Below are 14,554 nucleotides of genomic sequence, written 5' to 3'. Positions count from 1 at the left end.
CCATCAAACAGGGTGGGGGAATGGGGAGCATTCACCACATTGTGTTGTTCCACCTTCACCACGATCTGAGCGCTCTGCCTGGCCAACTGTTCCTTCGTTGGGCCAGATTTCTCCCTGCTGGCACAGCTGCAGCCTCTGCTTGCGGTTGTCCAGCCATTCGTGCTGTCCTGGCACTCTTGTGAAGGCACAGGACCCTTGCTCTCTGGCCAAGCCTCCTGTGTGGTAGCACAGCAGGTGGTAGTACATAATCTTAAGGTTAGCAAGGAATTGTAGGGAGTATTTGACCATGAGCCTCCGTTGTGTCCTTTAACTTCCAGAAAGGAGGCCTATTCCTGTTGTACTTCAGTTGTATAGTCAGGTTAAATGTTGATGTTGCTATTTTCAATGAGCCAAGGTCCTTTCATATGGCCCACCTGAAGTATGTGATCTCTTTTACAGTAATTGAATAAGCTGGCTGTACCTCCTTGTATCCTGCCAGGCCACCAGGTTCGGCAGTGCTGGATGCACTTTGGAGGACTTGCAAGTACCTGCCCTGCATTACCCACAGAAGGACATCACTTGCTCACACTTTGCTGGAGAGACCCTGCCGCCACTGGGGACTAGATACATGTCCCACAATCCCTTGCTTTCTAGCACATGAGCCTGAACACTCACGCTACTAAAAGCATATACTGCTCCAGCTGTGCTGGACGCGCATGGGTGGTGCCCGGAAAAGCTTGGGCCAAGGGTGGGCCTTTTCTGTGCATGTCATTGACCGGAAGAGGCCGGTCTGGTCCACCCTCCTTGATTCTTCCATTTGGCTTCAAGTACACCTTAATGCAATGGTGGGTATCAGGAAATTATTCTTACAAAGTTCCCGTAATCAGGTCTGTACCTAACTCCCTTTGTTGATTACTATTAGCATCATCATTTGATTGACATTGATATCCCCACAAGAGATATGTTGTATTTACACTGCGGCAGCACAGGTGACTGATTCATAGCACCTTTCCTGGGGGGAGTATTTGGACAGTGGGAGCGGACGGCTCTTAACGCCATTTCCAGAACCTGGTTGATTTTAGATTTTAGCATTGACTTTTGAAAGATCATGTCAAGCATGGTGGCCATTTTGAGTCAGGTCGAAAGTAAGGATGTTGCTGCTGTTCAAGGGCAGCGCCATGAAATCAACCTGGTGTACGTGCGCTATATAATTTTCTTTTAACATAACAATGTGCCATCTTTTGAATTGTGCTCTGTTTGCGCTGGTAGTAGTGCCTTAGAAGAGGAGGAAGAAAGGGAGAGGTACCTCATTTTTTGCACTAGTGGCTGCTAGCTGGAATGCCCTGACCCTGTACCTCCAGCAACTAAGGATTCAAACTCTTAAGAATGTAGCATAAATACCAGCCATTTTAGGACAACCTCACTTCCTAGTGGAAGTGCTGTAGATCGGAGCATATAAATCCTCCCTACTTCCACGGACAGAGTAATTCCACAGTCATACACACATACACTCATCATACGCTAGGGCCCATCACACTGACATTCATAACTATTACTCTATCCACACTGAATATATAAGAGAAATCCTAAACCAATCTGCATCTAATGCGTGGTCAATGCGACCTTAAAGATATGTCATGATTTTAAACCCAGGAAATACATTCGGAACTCAATAAACGACAAAGAAATAACCACCCGACACTGTAATTCAAACAAAAGGTTGTTTATCTAAATTAGTTCAAATGAAAGTCAATCAATAGCAGAATCATTCTCATAATTCTCATAGTTACCTATTCTAGCTAAATGGGTCAGGACAGGTCTCTCAGTAAAGTCTTCCGAGTCGCCGTCCTCTCAATCAGCGTCGATCCTCTCGAGCATAGGTTCAAGAAGAAGTGGCCTTAGACCCTCTCTAGTCTAACAATATTTATAGGAAAACTAACAAACTAAAAGTAACAAACAAACTCTAAACGTCCGTTGAGCCATTGAGCAGAGCTAGCAGGAAAGGATGTTGATTCGCAACATTTGGAAAACCTCCGCTCTCGAAAATCTCAAAAATAAAAACACGGAAGAAGGAAGCTCAAACTAAAAAAAATGATACATCCATGAATGCTCTTCCTCGGAATCATATTGAAGCCACCGCAAGTTTATCAGAGTTCATTGTGGCTTTATTCTTCTCCAAGGGCAATTGGCAGCAAGCCTGGAGCTGCTGTCCTCACAGAAACTTTTTATTCAGTCAGAGGCCGTGGTCAGGTGGTTTCAACCATATTCAGCGAGGCCTCTCGTCACATTTCAATCACTCGAGTGCAGGCTGTAAATATCGGCCATCTTGGATTAGGCCAAAACGGACCATCTTAATTAAAAGAAACACAAAACAACGTTACCACGTCGTAATGATTATACAGTGTTAATTCCCACTAATACCCTTATGTGTATGTAATTACCTAGCCATCTGCAACACAAAGAAGCATTAAAGCACGTTATTTTATAGCACAAACACAAAACAAATTGCACTTAAGCCACACATATTTAATTAATTTGCACATCAACTTAGTTCACGTATTAATTAGGCAACATAAATGCATTCCCGCGTGTAATTCTCTCATTAGTAATGTTGATTAATCAGGAACTTTTAACAAAATTAGTAATTAATAATTAATTATCAGTAATTTTATTTATGACATATAAACAAAAACTGGAGTTTAAAACTCAATAAAGTTTCAATAGAAAACCCTGCTCCAGCAATCCCCCCTTTGGTGATATATATCACCACAAAAACCAACCCAAAAAAAAAATTTAGTCCCATTTCCTAGGAGAAATTCAAATGTCTTTTCGTTTACAAACAACATAAACATGTTACACACCAGTCTCTCTTTCATCCTCTTCTCTCGATTCTAGGTACACACTCTCCCTAAATTTCTCTAATTCAATTTCTTGTGGGTCTCTCTTTGACCTCTTTTGTTTCTCCTCAATATTTCCTCTAATTATTCTCTTTTTCCCTCCCCTGTTTTTACAACACAAACACCCTAATCTGAGCATCAATAAAGCAACGATTACACATGTCAAAGGAAATAATATTTTACCAATAAAGGTACTACCTATCTTAGCAATAAAACTCTTAACAGCAAATAGCTTATTAGCCATTTTAGTCCAGATAATTTCAGCTTCCAGTGGTACTAATTCTTCATGCAAATCAGTAATATTTTTGATATAGACCTTTAGATCTTTGCTTTCATCAGGAATGTAAGTACAACAATGTTGAACTTTCAGCATTCCACAGACTCCACCCTCTTTAGCCAATAGAATATCAAGGGCAAGTCGATTTTGCATAGACATGGCACGTACGGCAATCATCTCCGTATTTACCAAAAGAAACCCTCCAGCGGTACTTGTCGATAAGCGATCCACCACTGTTGACAGTTTCCGAATTCCATATGCATTTAAAGAAATTCCCACTGCTGGAATTAAAGCTCCAAAAATATCACCTACAATTTCTGACCAAGTTTCTCTCTTAAAACGTGTTAGTAGATTAATGTGTTGTACATCTTCTATCTTATCTATATGAAAAATCTTTGGAAAGACCAGGCCAACATAACACGTGCCATACCAATGGTCAGGCAACCTGTAATAAGCCTTATTCCCACAAATATAATACACTCCCGGGAAAACTGGATCTTCTTCTCCCTTGAAACCCCATCCTGTTGCGATAAAGTATGTATCATGACACTCACTAGTCCCAACAAAATACCTATCATATTGGGATTTCCTTCTGGTAATGCATAGTTTACCCTTCTGTGGTGCATCTAAAGCCAAAGTTGGTCTGGCCCCATTCCTCAATTCATTTCCCATCTCAATATCCTATATTGTCTCACTCACTTCATATTTCCCTGCTTTTTCATGCATGCTCACTCTCCTTTTCTCTACCATGTCTAGGAAAGCCTTTTCTTCTTCTTTCAAACTGCAGGTTAAATTGTTTCTAAAAATGTAATCTAATGTTAATTCTTCTGTCTCAATAAAAATCTCACCAAAAATGTTAGCTTCTTTAGCTGGATTCAGCTTTTTATTCATAGGCAATTGCCCAAAAATGTTATCTTTGTTAGACATCTAATAATCTATTTTCCCTAACAAATAAAAAACACTACTTAACACACTACATGAAATCCCATACGTAGCTGGCAAATGATGATAAGTAACACCCTCTGAAACGGATGCAGGCAACTGCATACAAACGTAGCAATCCCTAATTTCCATTGTCTTTACGTATTCGTACAACAACTTTGAAAAAACATTACTAGAAAAATCATTAATTGACCTATCTTTATGTATGTAAATGTTACTAATTCTAGTTGGAACTACTTTCTGTGAACTCTTCTCTATGTTAGTCACATTTTCAGTATGTATTCCAAAAGTGTCTACTGTAACTCTAAAAGTAACTAGTAAAGCAAGTACACCCCATAGTAGCATTAATAATCCTGTACAGCAGCAGCACATTCTACACCATCTTTTCAAGAAGGCACATCTACTTTGATTATTTTCTGTGTTAGCCATCTTACTACTTTGGCAGTGTCTTTTGACTTAGCCTCTACTACTCCACTACTGAATTTCTAGAATTCTAGATTATTTCAAACAGCTAATTTCAGATTTTCTGCATTTCACTTCTTCCAAGTGACTCCTTCAGTTCACTCAATTTGGATTTTCATCACTTTTCACTTCTTCTTCAGCAACATCAAATTGTATCAGATCTTCAACATCCTGAGCATCCGACTCTTCTCCAATGTCAGTCAAGATAACTTTCAGGATTCCAACAGTTTTCTCCTCCTCAACCACTTCTCGTACGGTCCCCTCTGGATTTCCTTGACTTTCTGCCTCTTCACCTTCAGACAGTGCCACGTACGTACATTCCGGTGACCTATACTTCTGGTTAGGTTTTCTGATTCTCTTGATCTCCTCTGGTTCTTTTGAGACCTTTTGTTTATCACCCTTTGCTTGATTCTGACTAGACACCTCGTTCACCTGTTCAGCTTTCGATGAATTTGCTTGTGTCAGTCTGTACCTCAGTCTCTTTATCCTGTTAGGCCAAAGATCTCCTCTTACAACCCTTTTTGGTCTCACTTCTTTATTATTTCTTTCTCCGATCCAAGTTCTCTTTCTCAGAACTCGACCCTCTGATTTCTCATTCTCACTTTCATCTGATTCTGTTTCATTTGTTTCATTTGCCTCTTGTTCATCAACGATTTTCTTTTGCTCCACAGACTTCTTCCCCACCAATTGAAATTTCCCTATTTCTGTCCCTCCTCGGGTCTCCGACACGCAATCTTCTTGCTGTCTACTTGTCCCTTCACCTAGCTTATCAGGAATGTTCCCTACACCTCCTCGGGGGTCTTCCGCAATCTGTCCCTCTCTATCTTCTTCTGACCCTACTTCTTCAGGAGTAATCTCAAGTGGATTCTCAATCTCCTCATCTGACTCAGGTGTAGTCTCTGTGGAATTGCTTCTTTCTCCTCTTTCTTTTTCACCACTTGTTGAAACTTCAGGCACTTTTCCAGAATCCGATCTCTCCTCTGAGGCTCTCAATGTTTCTCTTGAAGTCTCTCTCGGAAAGAAAAAAGAATCACCTGACTCTCTTTCTCCTTCCCCCCTTTCAGGATTCTTTTTTCTTCTCACTGGTTCAGTTTCTGCATCATCACTGGAATCTGACTCTTCAAAATACTCTTTACCAGTCCCATCCTTTGGATTCGGAACTCTCAGAGTATGACTTGCATGAACCCAGTTCTTCACACCAGCACACTTCACTGCAGTTGTCGTAGTCAGAATAACTTGTCTTGGCCTTCCCCACCTTGGAACCAAGCAATTTCTTCTTCTGTGCACCTTTATCCTCACCCAGTCCCCTGGACTTAGATCATGGGCTTGCTTCTTTTCAAGTGTAGTGGCGTCTTCTCCAACCTGGTGAAACACAGAATGAACTGCGTCAGCCAGGCCTTTACAGTAATCCAAAATCATGTCATCACTTATTGTCATCAACTTGTTGACAGGCACGAAAGCATGTCTCATCGCACGTCCCATCAATATTTCATGTGGACTCAACCCTGTGGTTCTATCTGGAGTAGACCTAATAGTCATTAGCACTAGAGGCAAGACATCAGGCCATTTCATTCCAGTGGCTAAACACATCTTACCAATTCGGTTTTTGATTGTGCCATTCATCTGTTCAACAACACCAGAAGCCTCTGGTCTGTATGCGCAATGTAGCTTTTGCTGTATGCTCAATGCTTCACAAATTAAACCCATGAGCTCATTGTAGAAGTGTCCACCTCTGTCTGACTCAATTGTCACTGGGAACCCGTACCTAGGAATCAACTCTCTTAACAGTAACTTTGCCACTGTTATTCCATCATTTCTCCTAGTCGGATAGGCCTCCACCCATCTTGAAAACAAACAGACTACCACTATTCACTTGGGGCATTTCAATGAAATTTATTTGCATTCTGGTAAAAGGACCTCCTTCTCTGCCTATTGTTCCTAGACTCACCACTGTTTTCTTTCCAGTATTGAACTGTTGACAAATCAAACATCTTTGACAGATGCTCTCTGCAATCAGCCTGAACTTTGCATTGTACCAGGTCTGCTTAAAGGACCTAATCATTGCGTCCCTCCCCAGATGTCCCTGGCCATGATACATTCTTGCCATTGTTGATAACATCGAGTTAGGCATTACTGGTCTTCCATCTCTATAGATCCAAACATGATCTGTCTCTCTTGGGGCACAACCTGCCTTAATCCAATCTCTCATTTCCTCATCTCCTGCTTCATCCTGCAACTGTTTCACCTCATCCCACGTTTCCAGGACATTAGTAAACATCACAGAACAAAAAGACATCTCCCTTTCTCGTCCCCTGTTAATCGAATGATTGTTCTTTGAACAATACTGTGCTATGTCATTTGCAAAACGATTACCAAGAGTAACAAAATCATCTCCTTGTCCATGAGCAGCACATTTTACAACTGCTAGTTCTTTAGGCAGCTGTATCGCCTCAAGCAACTTCCCAATCACTTCAGCATTCTTTATTGGAGTCCCACTCGACTTCAAGAAACCTCTCTGTAGCCAAAGTTGGCCAAAATCATGAACCACTCCAAATCCATACTGACTATCAGTCATCACAGTCACTCTCAAATTCTTCCCAATCTTGCAAGCTTTCGTCAATGCCACCAATTCAGCCACTTGAGCAGATCTTACTCCCTTTAAAGGCGAAGCTTCCATAACTTCTGAAACCTTGCACACCGCATATGCTGCACTCAGCACACCATCATCAGTTCTCAGACATGATCCATCCACAAACAACACATGATCACTCTCAGGTAATGGCAAATCTCTTATGTCTGGTCTGGGTTTTGTGCAATAATCAAGCACATCCAAACAATCATGATCAACATCATCTCCCACATTCACATTTTCAGCATCTGGCAACAATGTTGCTGGATTCACATTCACACATCTCTCAAGGGTCACATTTGATGCTCCCAGAATGATTTTCTCATATTTAGTCAGCCGACTATGTGACATATACTGAGTTCTGCTTCTCGTCAAAAGAATTGCCACATCATGAGGTACGAACACCCTTACAGGATATCCCATTATTATACCCTCACTCTGTTCCAAGCTTTTGCATGTAGCAGCTACTGCTTTCAGGCAACCTGGCAAACCCACAGCTACGGGGTCAAGTGTTGATGAGAAGTACGCAATTGGCATTCTCAGTTGTCCATGTTTCTGAATTAACACTGAAAGTGCACATCCATTTCTCTCACTGCAGTACAACTCAAACTCTTTCTCATAGTCTGGCATTCCCAAAGCAGGGGCTTCACACATTCTGCTCTTCAACTCTTCAAATGCTGCAATTTGTTCCGCATTCAGTTCCAATGGGTCTCTCACCTCACTTTTAGTCAATTTAATCAGTGGCTTTGCTATCAGGGAGAAATTACTTATCCACTGACGACAATAACCCACCATCCCCAGAAACATCCTCAGTTCTCTCTGGGTCATTGGGGCTCTCATTCCTCTGATAATTTTGATCCTGTCATCAGTCACTCTTCTCAGACCCTTTTCAATATTGTGTCCAAGATAATGCACCTCTTTTTTGCAAAATTGCAATTTGGCTGGAGATACCTTTAACCCTCCATCTGCCAGATGATTCAGTAAAGCTATGGTATCTACTTCACAAGCTTCACGTGTTTTCGATGCCACCAGTAGGTCATCGATGTACTGCACTAGTACTGAGCTTTCAGGCAAGATCAAACTCTCCAATGATTTCTTCAATAACTGATTGAATATCGAAGGACTCTCTGTATACCCCTGTGGGATACGACACCATGCCAAAATACGCTGTCCAAACCGAAATGCAAAAATCGTCTGGCTGTCATGATGCAATGGAATTGAAAAGAAAGCATGAGACAAATCAATCACCGTGTACCACTCAGCATCATGAGGAATCTGATACAAAAGCATTGACGGATTTGGCACAATAGGACAACATGCCACCACAATTTTGTTAACCTTTCTCAAATCTTGTACAATCCTGAACTTTCCATTAGGTTTCTTTAGCCCCATTATCGGTGAATTACACGGGCTACTCAGTAACTCTCTCAAAACACCCTGTTGAATCATCTTGTCAATTATAGGGGTTATTCCCTCAATTATCTCTGGTGTCAATCTGTACTGTGGGATATTAGGATAAACGATTCCCTCTTTCACTGAAATCTTCACTGGATCTACATTATTCATCAATCCCACATCTTCTCCAGTAAAGTCCCAAACTGCTGTTTTTACTGTGTGTCTCAACTCTTGAGGCAAATCATCTGGATTAAACACAGCATATGTACCAACAATCTCACTCTCTCTATTATCTAGAGTCATCCTGTACAAAACATCTTCATCTGGTGTCTCAAAAGCTATTCCATCCGGAGTACAGAAAATTGTGCAATTCATCTTACACAATAAGTCCCTACCTAACAAGTTCACTGGACTAGTGTCACAGACTACAAATCTGTGCATGTCTGAAAATTTCCCTATTCTTACCCTTACTAGTTCGGTAAGACGAGTCTTAATCTGTGTATTTGCTACATCAACCACTTGGATTGCTTCGTCCGAGAGAGGAAGATTTCTTATATCTGCTGACCTGACAGTTGATCTCGTCGCTCCTGTGTCTACCAAAAAAGTAACACTCTCCCCATTTATTTTCCCATCTACAAATGGTCCTGCCTGGTCGATTTCTAGAGTTGCACCAAGTATGCACTCTTCCTCCTCTCTTCGGCACCGTCAATAGTCCCCTTCAGACTCACTCCCCTCATCGTTTAGCTAGTACTGCTGTACCGGATTTGAACGCCTCGGTTTGTTTACCTGCTCATCATTGTAGAATCCCAAGTCCTGGTTATACTTTTGGGACCCTCTATTCTGCGGCAAGGGCAGTTTTGGCTCTTGACTCTGCTGTCTGACAACCTTCTGCTGTTGCTGCTGATGATTACACCCCTCGTTCTGCACCTGTTGATTCAATGATTTATTCTCATTACTCACTAATGGTGGATTGGTACACTCGGATCTCCAATGCCCCAATTGTCCACAGTTGTGACATGGGAACTTCTTCTTGGCCTCTTCTAGATTCCCCTTTCCTTTTCCCGTACCGTGTCTAGGCCTATTTCCTGGATTATTTGCCTGTTCCACCAACTGTGCTTCTTGTCTTTCTGCAACTTTCACCTGTGCCCACATTGCTTTTTCTTTCAGCTTTCTCTGTTTTGCCTCAATCTCATCACTGAAGTACTTCGAATGTCTCAAGATTTCATCAATCTTCTTACTCTGCCAATCAACTGTGTGCTCACGTATTCTTTCACTTATTTCAGGTCTCAAGCCATATACAAATCTGTATACAAAATGACTCAAATCCTTATCACCCAGGTGTTCATCTCCACTGAACTGTTTAAAAGCCAGTATCAGCCTTTCATAAAAAGCATGAACTGATTCTTTCGCTTCCTGATGTGTTCGATCTATCTTAACCCAGTCTGTCTCTTTCGGGGGTACCTTATTTTTCAGGAACACAATAACCTGGTCATATTTCCTCATAACCTCCGGGTCTGGAGCTCCTGTTTTCGGGTCTCTTGGATACTCCTTAGCAGGCCAATCTACAACTATTTTACACTCTGCCCACAAGTCTGCTGGAACAATTATATCAAACAGACTATTCAGGTCAATCCACAGTACTTTTGACAATTTCACAAATCTGTCTACCTGCCTATACCACTCGACGGGCTTTTCTCTCAGTCGAGGGAAATCATTCGTAAATGACAAAATATCCTGTCTAGTCCATGGGACATGTACACATCCTCCTCCAGGAATCTCTCTCATAGGATAAGCATCCACTGTTTTTTCTTTTTCTCTCATAGGGAAAGCTGAGTAAGTCCTGTCCACTGAATCTTCCCTTTTCTTGTACCATCTATCCTTCCACTTTTCCACATCACCCCATTTTCGCAATAAGGCAATCATTTCCTTAATCTGCTACCAGGAAACTGCTGCAGATCGGAGCATATAAATCCTCCCTACTTCCACGGACAGAGTAATTCCACAGTCATACACACATACACTCATCATACGCTAGGGCCCATCACACTATCATTCATAACTATTACTCTATCCACACTGAATATATAAGAGAAATCCTAAACCAATCTGCATCTAATGCGTGGTCAATGCGACCTTAAAGATATGTCTTGAGTCATGATTTTAAACACAGGAAATACATTCGGAACTCAATAAACGACAAAGAAATAACCACCCGACACTGTAATTCAAACAAAAGGTTGTTTATCTAAATTAGTTCAAATGAAAGTCAATCAATAGCAGAATCATTCTCATAATTCTCATAGTTACCTATTCTAGCTAAATGGGTCAGGACAGGTCTCTCAGTAAAGTCTTCCGAGTCGCCGTCCTCTCAATCAGCGTCAATCCTCTCGAGCATAGGTTCAAGAAGAAGTGGCCTTAGACCCTCTCTAGTCTAACAATATTTATAGGAAAACTAACAAACTAAAAGTAAAAAACAAACTCTAAACGTCCGTTGAGCCATTGAGCAGAGCTAGCAGGAAAGGATGTTGATTCGCAACATTTGGCAAACCTCCGCTCTCGAAAATCTCAAAAATAAAAACACGGAAGAAGGAAGCTCAAACTAAAAAAAATGATACATCCATGAATGCTCTTCCTCGGAATCATATTGAAGCCACGGCAAGTTTATCAGAGTTCATTGTGGCTTTATTCTTCTCCAAGGGCAATTGGCAGCAAGCCTGGAGCTGCTGTCCTCACGGAAACTTTTTATTCAGTCAGAGGCCGTGGTCAGGTGGTTTCAACCATATTCAGCGAGGCCTCTCGTCACATTTCAATCACTCGAGTGCAGGCTGTAAATATCGGCCATCTTGGATGAGGCCAAAACGGACCATCTTAATTAAAAGAAACACAAAACAACGTTACCACGTCGTAATGATTATACAGTGTTAATTCCCACTAATACCCTTATGTGTATGTAATTACCTAGCCATCTGCAACACAAAGAAGCATTAAAGCACATTATTTTATAGCGCAAACACAAAACAAATTGCACTTAAGCCACACATATTTAATTAATTTGCACATCAACTTAGTTCACGTATTAATTAGGCAACATAAATGCATCTCCGCGTGTAATTCTCTCATTAGTAATGTTGATTAATCAGGAACTTTAACAAAATTAGTAATTAATAATTAATTATCAGTAATTTTATTTATGACATATAAACAAAAACTGGAGTTTAAAACTCAATAAATTTTCAATCGAAAACCCTGCTCCAGCAGGAGCAGTGGTTAACAAACTTTTAGCGCCGTAACACTCTTGTAATAGCCACACGCTTTACAAGTTCCTTGATTTGATTTGATTTGATTATAGATTAATTCCTTCAGTTTATCCTGGCCAGAGGGGGAGTCATACACTGCAATGCACAAGGAGACTATTAAGCCCAGGCCACACTAGTGAAAGAAGGTGTAGACCCGCATCATAGGAGTAAAAATCACGAGTTTCTGTGGACGTCCTGGGAGTCTTACCACCTTGGGAGCTCATGAATGAAGGGATGCTTTTTACCAAGTTACTTCAAAATGTATTTGACTTATTCGGGGAATCTGGATTAGACAGTGGCTTTGAAAGTATGAGAGAAAATCAGGGAACTGTAAGACCTGACTAGCAGCAAGTGTCAGCCTCTCGCTTCACACTGACTTTTGGCAGGAGGGTGGTCAACACTGACATCTGACATCCCATGGATCTGATCCCCAGATGTATGGTAGTGGTTTTGTTGCCTCAGAAGTAGTGGTGGAGCCTTAATGAAGTGGGGTTTTGACTATAATTTGTGGTCTTGTATAGGGCTGCGAAAAGCTTCTCTATTACCTGCATAAATTTTAGGGGGGCTGATCAATTGAAGTCTGCCCACATAGTCAACTTTTTTAAGGAAAAGATGGGCAAGAGAAAAGCCACGGACTGCCACCCTATTAGTACACCACCAGCCAAGAATACCTTTATTGATAGGATGCTCCACAGAGCTATTGCGGTTATAAGTATAGAGATTGAGCTCACAGAACGGCGGCTAACACTTCACTAGGAGGCATCGGCTGTGATGAAGGTCGTTAGGGATATATCCCCGCCACCATTGTCTGAGCCTGCATCTTCACCTCCATGTTTTACTCTGGGCGTGACAGAAATTCAACCCCTGGGTGCCCCAGAGCACTGCATGAAAGGTTTAAGTCAATCCATAGTAAGAGTAAAGGAAATCAGTCAAACCATAGGTCGCAGGAATCAAGAGGTACTTTGCACCCCAGCCTCCACTCAGTCATCTTGTAGGAAAGGGTTGCACAATGTATCTTTAGCGGAGCGCAATAATGCGACCCGGCCAGAATGCTTCATCAAATTTATGGATGAATGTATAATCAAGTTTAGGGACCTCTAAGTTGAGCAATTAACTCCAATACGTGTGCGCCTTAGCCATAGAAAAGGAAGCAGCCACTATGAAACAGGACCAGGTTACACACGTCTCAACTAGTACCAACTGATACAGGGAGTGGTATCAGGCATTGGGAGTAAGGAGCAGTCTCTACAACGTACCTTATGGTTGCCACAAGCCGCACTATTCCCTGAGACCAGAACCTCAAGCAACCCCACCTGCCAAGTCCAGGAGCGGGATGGCTTGAACTGTAATGCCCATAGTTCCTCTGCATGGTCAGCAGTCACAGGTCATACTAAGACAGAGCACTCTGTTGCTGGACCACTTTGTACAGGCAATACCAGATAAAATACTTCTGGGGGGCATTCCAAGCTGCCAATGATAAATCTCCCACCAACCTGTTTTCCATATGTAGTTGTCCTAACAGGTGTCCCCCATTTCCGGGAAGGACAAAGGGAGACCTATGGTGAGCTTTTTAACAAAACATTGTGATGGCTTGTACGGTTTAGAGGTTTTCCACGTTTACAATCTAGCAATACTTTGTTTACCAGAAGAGCGGCATGGATAGGGCCCAATAAGCTGGACTGTGCTGGTGACTGCATTATCATCCACTTTAGACTCCCATTTTTGGTCCAAAGTGTATTTTTGGCATTCCCAGGAATTCACTCGCAGGGACCTGCATAGTGCTGCAACTCCTAGGCTTTTTTTACCATACCCCTTCCTGTCAACATTCTAAACCTCTCCAACAAGCACCAAGGAGGCTTTTACCATTTCCGGTGGTAGAGACCCGTTTCCAATAGAGGAGGCTCATTAACAACTTTTCCCTGCCTTTATACAATCGTTTCAATTGTTCTGCAGGGCTAGATTGACAATCAGAGGACAAGCAGTGGGTATCCCCTGGCTATACTCCCAAGAGAATAGAAGCTGAGGGTCCAGTTACCCTAGAGCAGAGAGAGGCCCTGGTAGGGATCCTGTGTCCCTTATTGGCACCATCTGTGGTGATCTGGCTTCAACCTGCTTGATTGGGAGTCAGTATTCTGAGGGCAGCGGCCAGAGTCAGGAGGGACTACAAAAAATAGATCATTAGGATGAATGATCGCACCATTAATCACACAACAGTGATAGAGCGGCCGCTAAACAATAAGGGGGGTGGACATCCTCATGTTGAAGGTCATAGCACTAGATGGGATGACAGAAATAATAAGGGGGGCACCAATGCCGTTGTTCCACCATGCAATGCTGGAGATATTTTTGGGTACCATGTTCCACTCTCAAACCCCAATCGATTGGCCTGGAGAGGGGGGTTTTACCCGCAGTTCTGGACATGCAGACTAAGATCAATTCTCAGAATAGAGCAGGTTTGGCCTTCAAATTAGTCTGCCCGTTATGGTGTGAATATAGAGCAGTTTGATTTTTGTCTTTTACAAGAGACTTAGTCTTTACAACCCAGTACCATGCAGGCTATGTTAATTTTTCAAAGGAGGCTGTCGCAGCAGGGAAAGGTAGGCCATTTGGGACATTACAATATAGGTGAGGACAACAGTGTTGGGTGTGCTGAGAGTGGTTGAGGTGGATTCTCCAG

The sequence above is a fragment of the Triturus cristatus genome, chromosome 4_2 (genome assembly GCF_964204655.1).
Source record: "Triturus cristatus chromosome 4_2, aTriCri1.1, whole genome shotgun sequence".
NCBI classification, from domain to species: domain Eukaryota; kingdom Metazoa; phylum Chordata; class Amphibia; order Caudata; family Salamandridae; genus Triturus; species Triturus cristatus.
This window is presented reverse-complemented; position numbering follows the sequence as displayed.